Source organism: Balaenoptera borealis (genome assembly GCF_965194805.1).
Source record: "Balaenoptera borealis genome assembly, chromosome: 14".
Classification (NCBI taxonomy): Eukaryota; Metazoa; Chordata; class Mammalia; order Artiodactyla; family Balaenopteridae; genus Balaenoptera; species Balaenoptera borealis.
The window spans coordinates 26,112,347-26,125,916 of NC_138875.1; the positions used below are offsets into that span (position 1 = coordinate 26,112,347).

Sequence of the window (13,570 nt, forward strand, 5' to 3'; positions counted from 1 at the left end):
TATTTAGTGGCCAGGAGCAGGGAGTGGAAGGGGCAGTAGGCAGAACTGCTTTGGCCAGATGCAAGGGTTAATTACAGATTGGATAAATCCCCCTCCGATTTAAAAATTAAATAAATAAACATGGTGGGGAGATTAAAAGGCAACTGTTACTTACATGTAAGGAAGTCCAGGACAGCCTAATCCAGGTTTTGGTGTCTTCCAGGGCCTCGTTTTATTATCTCGCTGTTCCCTTCCCCTACCTGCAAGCCTGTGGGCTTCCTGAGCCTTAAACCAGCTTCTAATTAAAAACCGTACTTCCACTTTTGCTCCTCAAGCAACCAGTGTGTGGGAAAATTCAAGCTCTCCTAGAACCGGAGTCAACATCCGCCTCATAAAAGAAGTTCTGAAGGTAACTCCAGGGCTGGCACTGTGAAATATTGTTCATTATAAAGAAGCAGCTGAGATGATGTTGTTTTCTAATTTCCCTTTCTCAGTCAGAAATTAAATAAAAAGTCATGTCTAAATTACAATACTGGATTGAGATCAGACGAGGGCCCCATGCAGAGAGCTCATGATCTATCCTTCCCACATTTTACAGTCATTAAAAAAGATTATTGTTGTTTTTATCCCCTCCCTTTTCTTTGAGGCCATTTACATTTGTTCTGAACTCTCACTGTGTTTTATTCGAATCTCTTAAAAGTGCCAGTGCACATAATAAGTCAATCACAAACTTAAATTAAGAAAAAAGCAAAACAGGCAGCCAGGCAATCTAGGGCTCTGAACTCCAAGCTCAGCCACCTAGAGGGCCCCTAACTAGGCTGTTCACCAGCCCCTTCCTGGACCTGCAGCTTTGCCCACTACCCAGTTGGCAAAGTCTTCTCCAGGGAGAGTCAGGGTGGTGAGGGCTCAGCTCACTCCGTGCAAAAATAGCCTACATTTCCACAGCCCTCCCTAGAGCAGAAATGCCCTTGGTCAAAATGAAAACTCTGGACTGGCTGCTAAAGTGTATTTAGAAAACGCTAATGAGCCTGTCATATCACAGTGAATCGAGCATTTATCTGACTAGTCAACAAGGGGAGAAGGGGAACACTGGCATATTTTGGCAGTTATGATTTAAGCATTCTCTGTTCTGAGAAGTTGTTGGTATTCCCTGAATGTTGCACAAAAGTTGGTGCTGAAAATCATTAATTTTGATGGAATTTATTAAACAGCATCATTATGAATCGTTTTTACTGTGTGCAAGTTGCTTCCTATCAATCACTTTGATAATATGTCTTGACCCGTGCAAGGCACCGTGCAGGAATGAACAAGATATGGTCTCTTCCTTGAGTCCCTGGGATCGGGGCCTCTCTCCTGAGACACTAGTGCACTTGGGTGTTCACTTTCTAGTTGAGACAAGAGCACATTTAGATTTTAAAATGCCGTGTAAATTACTGTGAGTTCAGGGCTGCCTATGGACAGACTCCAGAAGTTCAAGGGAGGTGGGTCTCTGTGGGACACATTAGTCAGATAGGACTTGGCAGAGGAGAAAGGCTTGAGGGGGGCTTTGCACACCAGGTAGGACTTAACAGTGAAGATAGAAGACAAGAAAACACTCCGGGAAGGATCAAAGTATGAGCGAAGGCCTGGAGATGGGATGCACGGGGCATTTAAGGGCATGGGGCAGACAGAGTGCCTGGGGATGGTCCCCTGTGGCCACAAGCAACCTGTCTGTGGCTCCTCAGATGTGGGACATCTGACCCATGCTGTTCTTCAGAGCTGCAATGAAAATGACCAATGAGATACCCTACAACTGGATATTTACTCTAGCAACTGGCTGTACATCCCTGTCTGATACAAAGTCTAATGAGCTGCTGGAGCAGTTCCCATGCCAAGGGGCACCATGTGCAGCCCAAAAGGCAGTAATTAGAGAAAAGGGACAGAGAGCCTGGGTGGGGCTTAATGGTGGATGTAGTGGTAATGACCCTGGATTGAACTCACATGTGACCTATACTTTTGTCTGCTCGCAGTGGTTGTATCCTTCAAGTGTCAGCCAAGCCAGATGCAGAGTGAAAGTTCCCACACCCCATCCACATTCTGCAAATGAGAATGCCATCATTCTTCTGAATCCTTGACATGAATAAGTTCAGTTGGACTTGAAACCCACCTGCATCATCACAAAAATTTTCAACACTACATTTGTCAATGAAATATAAGGAAGGCTGTTGAATCCTTTAAATATAATTTCAACTGTTATGAATCTTTAATGATTATAAAAATGGCTTTAAATTTTTTATCACCCACTTGTGTGAACAAAGTTTCTGATCAAGGTTGACCACCAAGAATCTGTAGAGATCATCATTAAAAGATCAGGCATGGTGTGTATCCATTTCAAACATAAACCCTGATATGAAACAGTTACATCCATGGAAGGAAGCAAGCTCAAGTTTCTCATTAAAATGAGGAAAATATTTTATTCTGATTCCATATATATTGTCTTTCCCAATATACTGTATATTCTCTTTCATTTTGTATAGTATAGAGAAAATGGAATGACTTTTTTCCCCAAGCCCCATATAGAACCCCAAGTCCCCTTCAGTTCACTACAATGTACCATACAAAGATTCTCATTTTCATGTGTGTCATGACTTTCAAAGTTTGGAAAGCCCAACTCTAAAATATCTTGCTTGATCTTCATGGACCTTCATGGACATCTGGCAGTCAGTGGTCCGTTTGCAGATCAGTGTGGCCATAAGTCTTCCCCAGACCCAACAGAAAAGCCTACAAGGGCCAAAGATGGCACCTTATGACCCTGAGGAGGTTCTCCTTGGAGCTCTTCCACTGATACCTTCCTCTTATGGGTGCTGCCCAGGATTGAGTCCCCACCAGTAGAAAGACATGGTAGAGTGAAGGAGGGAGGAATGGGTGGGGGGACAGGGGGATGTAGCTCCCAAATAGCAAAGACACACTCACTGGCTTCCCAATCCAGTGCCTCCTCTTTAGTTCTTTCATGCTCTCTTCTCTACCTCTTGATTTTAAATAACTTCCTGAACTATAAATGCAAAGAGTTCCAAATGAAAACTGACTGATAGCCTCATATAATTATATAATAAAAATTCACCGATATACATGTACATTATGTGTGGGCTCGAATGTCTATATGCATCTGAATCTATTCCAGAGGGAGGAATATGCAATAATGTCTTCTGAAACAAATTGTCAAGGTGTCAATAAGGAATCTCATAATGAATGTGTGGGTGTGATCTGGGGTAATTTCATTGCAATTATGTTGCTCCGGCTGATTTCCCAAGACAGGTCTCAAAGGCACAAGTCCCATTCCCAAGCGGAAAACCAAGTGTTTTGCTTCCCATGGCGTCTTCAAAGCATCACATTTCCAGGCCAAATGGCTTCCCTCGAGCAGGCCAGACCAATCAGAGGAAATCAGGTTACCAGGCAGAGTGTTAAGAGCTTCAGTCCACAGCAACGAGCTTTAAAAACTTTTTGTGTTGACCCCCAACAATCTTAGCAACTGACTGTTCGTGGCTAAGAAATAAACAATTGCACTACCCCACCAAAGAAGTTAGAAGTCCCAGTGACAGGTACTAACTGTATCAAACACTGTTCAAAATGCTAGGGGATGATGAAGAGCAAAGATGGGGACTGGACGGGCATATGATGGAGGGGAAAGAGGAATATATGTGGTCCTTGACCCCAAGGAACTCCAGTCTATCCAAAGGGATAGCTGCTTGAACAAATACTGATAATTCAATACGAAATGGAATATAATAGAGGTCTACCCATGGGAACCCGGCGTGGGGGTGAGGACATAGGAAGGATTTTGTAGGACAACTGTCACTTAAACTGGGCCTTGAAAGTAGAATAAAAAGTGCAATCAATATCTAATGATTGTTTTGCGTACTGCCCTACTCTACGTTAAGTACAAAGGAGGCTCTTCCTCAACAAAATTTTGTGAAATGAAATACAGACTCCATTCAGGAACCATCTTGGCAGGGACAAGTGTCCCCAGTTGCCCATCCCTGAGACCAGGCTATGGAACTTGATGTCAGGAAAGCCATATGTCGTCCAGGAAATTGTGTGAATGCTGGCCCCGGGCACAGGGCTATGTCTGGGCCATCCAGGGCAGCCACGTCCAAAGAGCTCCAGCAGACAGACTAGAAGGGGAAGAGAAAAAGGGGAGGGCTGGACGCTGAGTGGGCTTCCACAGGAAATGCAACAAGGGCAGAAGCATCTTCTCTGCCTCCCCAACAGCGTCTAAATCTAGACGAGCCACCTCACACCAGAAACCTGCGAGCTTTTGATGATGCCTCCTTGCCCCTCCTCCCTGCCACGCCCTTCACCTCACACACTCCTCTCCCTGAGTCCTGTCAACTTGGCCTTTGTAACATCTCTTGACTCTCTGGATACCTGCAACCATGTCCTGACTGGCCTCACGCCCCTCCAACCCATCCTTTCCCTGCTACCAGCCTGACTTCTCAAAAATATTTAAAACTCCTCTCCCATAAACTTTCCAATGCCCCACCCTTTGCCTCCCAGATAAAGCTTAAACCCCCAGGCATTTCCAAGGAGACATTGATGCCCTCGTGCCTCCTTGCCTTTCCAGCTCTATTCCTTCCTTTAACTGCCAAAGCCCACAGTCATGCTTCCTCTGAACTTCAGACCTTGAAACCTGCTATTGGGTCTCCCTGAAATGTCCCTATCTCCTCTTCCTATTACGAAGTTAACTCATAGACAACTTTGAAAGCCCTGTTCAGGCTCTCCCTCTGGGATTCACCATTGATTCACCACCTGAATTAGATCCCCCACCTCTGTGCTCCAGATTGCTTTGTGTGTACTGATCTGTAGAAGAAACAATGAACTGTCTCTTTAAAATTCATCGTGCTCCTGAACTGTGAGTAAGTTGGTGGTAGGGACCATGCCCATTACCTGTGTACACCTAGCACCCAACACCCAGCACAGTTTCTGGCATATAGCATGTGCTCCATCAATGTTGGGGGGGATAGATAGATGGACAGGTGGATGGGCAGATAGATATTTGGATGGGTTGACAGTGCTTAAGTAACCTAAACAATAATAAAATGAGGTTCCTGCTTCCTGTCTGTACCCCACTAACTAGGTCAGCCTCTAACACAGTCTATCAGATCCCCTCAAAACCCCCAGGACCTGATAGGTGAGCAGGAAAATGATGGAAGTTGCAGTATTACATGGGAAACAGGGATGTTCACAGCAGTAGCTAGATTCTGGGTGTAGGTCCTCCAGGGAGAGTAGACTATCTCAAACCAGTGGAAAAACAGCTGGTCACCATATTCCAGCAGGCATCAGCCAGTTGTCAGGGATTTTGTTTTTAAGAGAAGTCAAGGCAGATTTTTTTCAGGAGTTTTTTCAGGAGTTTTTTGGGGATTGTCAAGTCAGGCAAATGGGAAAAAACTGTATAAATGCCACTTCTCTTTCTGAGGCTGACTTCCAGACACTGAATAAGAGAGAATCAGCCAGATCATTCACCAGCATACTAAGATATGCATCCTTATACCTAATCTAGGTATGCGGCTCTGGTTACATTCTTAGGCTAAAACTCTAGAAGTGGAATTACAGATTTTTAAAGTATGGACATTTTTAAGACTTTCAATAAAAATTGCCACCTTCATCTCCAGGAAGGCCGTACCCATACGCAGTCCCTGCTGTAGCAAATGACTAGCTATTTCACCGCACTCTTACTAACACTGAAGAATCCATTTTAAAATCTTCCTGGTTTGATAAGCAAAAATTAGAATCACATTGTCCTAATTTGTATCTCCTCCATAGCTAGTAAAATTGACCTTTTTCATAAGTATGGGCTGTTCTGTGAATTTCCTGTTAATTTTTTTTGCTGACTTCCCTATTGGGTCTCTTGCCCTGTGTTATTGATTTGTAAAGGCTGATTTTAATATATTAACATCATTAATCTTTTACTGTATGCTGCAGATGTTCTATCTCTTAAGAAATGTGATTCCCCCCACCCCAAGACTGGAAGCAAACTAATGATCCTTCATTAAAAATTTAGTTTGCAGTTCTGTGCTGGGTGCTCCTGGGTATGCAGGGATGTGAAAGGCAAGTCACCTGTCCTCAAGAAGCTTGCCATCTGGTTAATCTAGTGAAGATGACTAGTCGCAAACACATCCATGAAGCATTAACAACACAAGTCTTTAGGAGGAGAGAGGACTTGTGCTGGACCTTGAGGACTAGGTCAGTTCTTAAGGGACAGAAAGATGGGAGGGAACAGGGTCTCCCAGGCAGAAGGAAGGGAGTGAGCAAAGGCACAGAAGTGGGAAAACCTAAGGCGGGTCTGAAGAAGTCTAGAGAGTCAGGTGTGTGTGGAGCAGAGATTTGTGTGGGTGACTGGTGGGAGGTAAGGTCAGCGGGGAGCATTTGAAATGCCCAGGCTTTCCCACGATACTGCCTCACAGAGGTATTTCCCTGTCCTGGCCAGGCCAAGCAGGAGCCTTTGTCTCTGCACTGTTCAGAAGTGTGTGCATGCTGTGTACGTTCCCCTCTTTTATGATGGCTGTTGTTTGTCAAAATTGATTAGCTTTTCTGTGTGGGAGCCATCTGCTGTCTGTCAGGCTCCTTGTCTCACCAGCATGTTGATTTCAATAAATTATTATGGCACTTGGAATCGGCTGAGTGGTTTGATGCTGTGAATCCCACACATCTAAATCAGAACTGGCTTGAGAGCCATTTAATGCTGCTGCCCCACTGCCTTCTCTCTCGGTCAGCAGCATCTGAAGGGAACCAAGGTAACTGTTATCTTGGGCTGCTGGATACATTCTGCACCATCTCCTTTCTTCTGTCCGCAGAATTGAGCAGATGACCCTGGCCTGACTACCACAATAGCCTATTTCCCTGGACACAGGGACTGGTGAGCCCATGATTCAAGCAGCCCTGTGGGTGAGAGAAGTTGTCTCCACTGGGGTGGGCTAATGGGGGATGCATATTTGGAGCTCTTAGTGGTCATCTTTGCTGGCATGTGGAAAGAGCTGGACAGAGACAGGAAGAGATGAGACACAGACAATGGCATAGAGGTATCGAGCCCTTGGTTCATTCCTACATCTCTTCCCTCAACTCTAGGAGCTATGTCATTTTTTCCCCAGCTATAGGTGTTTTACATTTCTTTTTGCTTAAGCTAATCTGAGTTGAGTTTCTGTCACCCACAATACAGGGATTCCTGAATATACAGCATTACTATCAGCCTAGTTGCCCAAATCAGGTATATGGGAGTCATCTTTAATCTTCTTTTCCTTTTACCCCCAAATCAATCAATCACCAAATCCTCTTGATTCTACCTCTAAAATATCTTTTCAGTTATTCCACTGTCCTCCCTTATTTTCTCTCATCATAGCAGAGTGGTTAAGAACATGGGCTCCGATTCAGCAGACCTCAGTTTGAGATCTGGCTCTCACCTTTACCAGCAGGAGGACTTGAACAAGGTACCCAATCCTAAGGCTCACTTTTCTCAAAGCCAAATGGGGAAAATAAATGAGGGTAGCTATAAAGATTAAATGAGAAAACTAGGTAAACTTCTTAGGTAGAACATAGCAAATACTCAATAAATGACAGCTGTCATCATTGTATCTATAACCTCATACTATCAGTGTATGAATCTATCTACTCCCTTCACCTATCTCCTCACCCCAACCATCATCATGAACTCTTTGGGGACAGGACTGGGTGCTTCATTTACTCTGCTCTGTATCCATGACCCCTAGCACTGCGTCTGCACAGAGTGGGCATGCAATAAATATTTATTTAATGACTCTATTAATCTCTTTTCACCCACTGTTTTACTTGGGGGTGGGGAAGGTTCAGGGAAGGAGGACACTGCTATAACTGTCCCATTACCACTTGAACTCTACATGGCTCAAAACTGATTAAGGATAGAGTCTCCACAGGAAATAATTCAGAAGTGACAATCAGTGAATCAACCAGCCTTAAGGGGGAACCAATATGTTCCCTAATATGCAAATACAATTGGTTGTCTAGCCAAAACCCCTTTCCCCATTCTTCTTTGTTAAATAATCTCTGATTTTTATCAGTTCCAACTCTCAGGGAAGGTGATCCTATTCTTAATTCATAAGCAAGTCCTAAAAAATCTAAGTCCTTCAAGACTATGCCCCTACCATTGCTCGAGTTTGGTTTGGGGATGGGCATAAGACCCAGTGTGTGCCAAGGAGGGGGAAGTCCTCTGTGGAGATTTTGGGCAAATTTTCCTTGTTTTTATAAAGAGACACAAGGAAGAGACAGTCCCTTTTCTTCTACCCCACATTGTTCTATCTGCAAAAGATGTTTGAATAGTGACACTGCCATCTGGTAACCATGAAGGAAGCCCACTAGGATGGCAAAGCAGAAAAATGGAAAGAACCTGAGTACTTAATGGCATTGTCCAGCCATAGAATTAGCCCGTTCTGGAGCAGTTCTACCTCAGAACTTCTTGCTTAATGAGATAACAGATTTGTCTCACTGTCTAAATCAGTTAAATCAGTTATCTATTATTTGGAGCCAAAAACATCCTATCAGAATTCATTCAACTTTTCAGCATTCTCCCAACGTGTCCCTGTTGCTTCACTTCTTGGAGGTAACATAATACACTCACTTCTCTGTGCCTTTTTGTACATGTACTGCTCTCTCTTTTTGAAGTGCTCTGTCTTTCACTCCTTTTATACCTGACTTAGTTCCCTTCTAAAGCTTGGTTCACCCTCCTTGAGGGTTGGATATCTGAACTAAGCACGGTCCTTTTAAAAGTATTCCATGGTTCCCCTAAGGACAACTTAGGGAAACCCCTCTTGTGCTCCTCTTCTGAACCTCATCAACACTATGTGCACTTTTAATTCGCATTGAATTGTGACCACTGATCTTATTCTTCTCTCCAACAACAGAAGAGCCCCTTGAGGATAAACACTACATTTTATTCTCCATTATCCCTGGAACCTAGCACAGTGCCTAGACTGGAACATAATAAGCACTTAAGAAATGATGAACAGATGGAGAAATATATGGGTGATGCACAGCTTTCACCACTGACAGGCTGACAAACTTGCCAAGGAGACCAGAATAATATGAACAAATGACAGAATGACAAAGAATGATGTTGCATTGTGTGATGCACAGGCTTCCTAACAATTAAAGAAATGCATTTTAACATGATTTTAAGGTATTATTACATGATATTAAACTTAACCAAAATATATAAAACATATAAAATCCAATTGGGTGAACTGTGGGGAAATAACAGGACTATGTATCCTCAGTAGCATTTTCAGTTGGTTCAGTCTGTCTAGAGAGCAATAGAGCAATATGTAGCAAAAACTCACACCCTTTGACATAGTAATTCCACTTTAGGGAATATACTCTAAGGAAATATCCCAAATATATATATATATATATATATATGTGTGTGTGTGTGTGTGTGTGTGTGTGTGTGTATACACACACACACACACGTATATATGAAGACATTTATATAAATAGTACTTAGCATCAAGAGAAATAAAATGGAACAACCTAAGCTCTAATGGGACAGTAAAGCTAAGCAGATTATGGCATTTTAAGTAGGAGTGAAAACTGGAAATGTTCACATGTATATAAATGCATACATAAAATTGTGATAAATGAAAAATATAAAACAGCAACAACATACTGATTTAAATTGTATAAAATTTTACTTAAAATATGTCTATATTGCAAAAAGATATTACAGAGAAATTCAAATTGTTTATTGATCATTAAGTGCCTATATTTGCATGGGATTCAACACCTATCCTCTGGCATTCATGTATCTTACCCAGGTATCTTATAGCACGTACATCTCCTGCTCTCAAAGTCATATCAGCATGATATTGTCAATATACTGAATCGACTTGATGACTTGGAGGATGAAGAGATTATTAAATATCTCTGTAGACTAAATTGTAACATAGAGATGGAGTGCTGGAGCAATAAAGTGTACTATAATCCTTGCCAAGTGAAAGCAAATTGTTTTCTTTTCTTTTTTTTTTTAAACTGTGTCTTCTTATTGGGACTGAATTTTTAAAAAGCACCAGCCTGTAAATAGCTGCAGAATAAGTGTCAGGGGCTGGGTTATTTTATCCAGTAAGGCATCCATATCTGGAAGAGCTGTAATTGGAGGCCACTTCATCACATTTATAATAATCTACTTCCATTCACCAAGCTATATCCACTTTCTGCATTGAACAAATAAGTGATTTAAATGAGGTTGTCATAGGAATCACCACATCTGCCCTTTTGAGTCTCTGAGAGACTTAATGATTTCCTGCAGGGTTAGAGCATTGCTTTTTGTTTACTACTTTAAGTCTTCTATTTGGAACTTTCTAACAAGGAAACCATTAAAGGAATCAATGTATTAATTCTGCCTGATACTAAATATATCTGTTCCAACTATACAGTCAGAAACTGAGAAAATAACATGAAATGGACTTGAGGGTCCACTTGATGCCAACTATGATGCCTAAAGTTCCATTAATCACCTAAGTCCTATAAGATCCCCCATTGACCATTGGATCACAGTGGTATACTGTATCCCCAGGAATTAGCTCAGAGCCAATGAAAGGTTTAAAAAGGTATAGATGCCTCCTTTACCACCAAGTCACCATTACCTGGGTAAAAGGCTCCGGATCTCTTTGAAAACAGCCAGGAGTAAGAATTGCAGTATATACTTGTGGTGTAATTGCCAGATCCTTCCTCAAAGGTATCTGGGCTCTGAGTCTCTGGCCCAAGTTTAGGAATTAGGTGAGGAACAATAGTCTCCATACTTGGTGACTCAAAAGAGAATTCTGTTCTCTGAATCTGGCGTTTGCTACTTGTTTGTTTGTTTTGATTATATGGATCAAGGAGATTTTAAAAAACTGTCCATGTATTTCAGTGCAAATGACTTTATAATCAGTTAGCCAAAGGTAGTTATGGGTCAAGGATATTCTTATTACCATACTAGCCTGCTGCCTGTATGAACTCATGCAGTATTAGACACTGTTAGCTGCTTACCCAATGGCCACTCTCCACTTTTTCCTTGTTAGCAGAAACAAAATTTGTCGCAATGCAGTAATGTGCCCAACTAAAAATTCTCATGCTCCCAAATTCTCTTGCAGTTAGGTTGCAGCTATGTGACTTAGATTCTGACAAATCAGACAGATCCGTGTGAAAACTGGATTCAGAAGTGAGCAAAATGAAGAGGAGGCTAAATGCAGTGGAACTGACATCTGGCAAACACATTGTGGAGAGAGCCAGCTCTGCAATGGTGAGAGTGCAGAGCATCTGGTGTCCAGTCCTGAGAATTCCCAGTGCCAAGGAGCAGTGGTGTCTCACTAAAGCCGCCCCACAGCCCCAGGCTCTCTATCCTGCGTGGTACATAATATCCTTTTATAAAATCCCTTTTCTGCTTAAGCCAGCCAGCATGGATTATGTCGCAATTAAGAACATTAAATAATACATGTACCACCTTGCCTCTGGAGGTTTGTAAAGTGTCACTCCTTGGTCTCTTCCCCTGGGAATACTAGAATCCCCAGTGAAATCAAGGATCCCATTTCAGCTAGAGCACTCTCGGCATAAAGATAAGAGCCACTGCAGCTCTCTTCAAGGGTATTGGCTCTCCCCATTGTGGTATTTCCCAGTGCCTTGGTAAAGGAAGCATCTTCTAATCCATGTTGGGCGATACAATTAATGGATGGGTGAGCAGGTTGCACATGATAAATCTATGTCAACCTTCTTGTCTACCTAATTTTTTGATTCTTTACATTGTATCAAATTTTTCTTGCATCTTATTTTCATTCCTTATAGTCTATTATTGAGTGTGGTTTCAGTAAGCCCTCTAAGAAAAAAATTAGAAATCCCAGATGCTCGAGCTAGTGTGTTGAATCAAACATCTTTGATAAATGCACCCGTATCTGTATTATGTTCCCCCAGAATGGAAAGCCAGTTTAGATGCTGGGTCACCAAAATGAATGACGCTTATTCACTAAAGTCACCAATATTGATTCTCAAAGTGTTCATCCAAGAAGCTCGGGGGTTCTCCGAGCCCCTCTAGGAGTCAGGAACACAAGGCTCTGGGAACCGTGTTCCACTTCAATGAGAAAAACTAAAATTCAACTTACAGGCTTCCAGGTAAGCTTTCATTTGAGGAAGGGGTCAAAAGCTTTAAAAAATTGTAAAATCCCTGAAATAGATCATCTTTGAAGTCCACCTGGAAGACTTCATGTTTTTTCTAATTACCATGGGCTGGTTTGCTGTCCCTCATCGGAATCCTAAGGGGAACCTCCAGTAATGATTGGCTGTTTTAAGGTTCTTTTATCCCAAATCTACTGGGCCTATCAGGAAGCTACATCTTTGTCTTCCTAGAGTGCACCATGACATACACATCTCTTGACAAGAGGCACAAGCTAGCAAACCTCAGTGGCAGGTAAGCAGGGTGGGACAGTTCCTCCCAGGCCATGCAGCACACTCCATGGCCCCTGGATACTGGGCATGAGGTTGCCAAAAAAGAAGAAGAAGAAGAGGAAGGAGGAGGAGGAGGAGGAATTATTAATCTGTGGAGGGTAAGTTGTAGCAAAGAACATCCACCATGTGCTCCGTCCTGTGCTAGATTCAATGGGAAATTCGGGAGAGGAGAAGATAGCATCTCTCCATTCCTTCACTTCTTTAACTAGTCCATATTTCCTGAGTACCTCTTGTGCACAGGCACTATGCTCATGAAAACAAATCCGCCTCTCAAAGCACTTACCATCCCAGATACAAGAGCCTAGTAGAAACAAAACCCTTCCACATGAAACAACTAGAGAATACCAAAAGAATACAATAATGTGTTTACAGATTATAAATGGCCCTCACATTTGAAGGAAAAGGAGATGAGCAAGGGCTGAAACAGTCAAAAGTTTTATAAAAAAAGAATGGAGTTTAGATTGTAAAGGTAAAAGATGAGAGTTTTCCAGGCAAGAGTGATAGAAACCATACCCTGTCCATATATAGGGGTCCCTCCACTGCGTGTGTTTGTTTATCTTGTCTTCCTCAGCTTGGCCGGTGCAACCGTACTGGCTAAAGTGCTGATGAGATCAAGGACTCTTCCAGCCCCATGAGTCTGTGATCCAATAACCCTCAGGGAACTGCCATTGCAGCCTGGTAGCCAGTTAATTTCATATGAAGAGAGGAACCCTCTGATCCCTGGCTCCAGACTGTGTCTCCAAGACAGTGACTTTGAATGTGTGCAGCCCTCAGACCAGAGGAGTTGAGAGAGTACAGATGTCCTAACACAAACCCAACCTAACCCTTCGAGCCCTAGTAGTGGTGGGGCAGTAGCATCTTTTCCAACCACAGGCCACATTAGCACCCGGCACACAGTAGGCATTAAGTATTTCTGAATGATAAGTTTGTAGAGGACAGGAACCACTTGGATGCTGCAACTACAAAGTGAATTTGGGGCCAGGCTGAAAGCCTCACATTCTGTTAAACATACGTGAAGGAGGCAGTGGTGTTTGCAGAGCTCTAGATTCAGTCTGGGGTCAAACTCAACGTTACCAGTTACCTGTACGAACCTTAAGCTTGGTCTCACCAACTG

General features: G+C 42.7%; 1 long non-coding RNA gene across 2 annotated transcripts in view; it reads right to left on the minus strand.

The window, feature by feature from the left end:
• LOC309611143 overlaps positions 1-9,388 on the minus strand; it is a 40,281-nt gene extending 30,893 nt beyond the window's left edge. For both annotated transcript variants that reach the window (XR_014234349.1, XR_014234350.1), the window contains exon 1: positions 155-9,388. This is a non-coding gene — a long non-coding RNA (uncharacterized lncRNA). The remainder of the gene's footprint in view (positions 1-154) is intronic.
• Between the last annotated feature and the right edge of the window lie 4,182 nt (positions 9,389-13,570).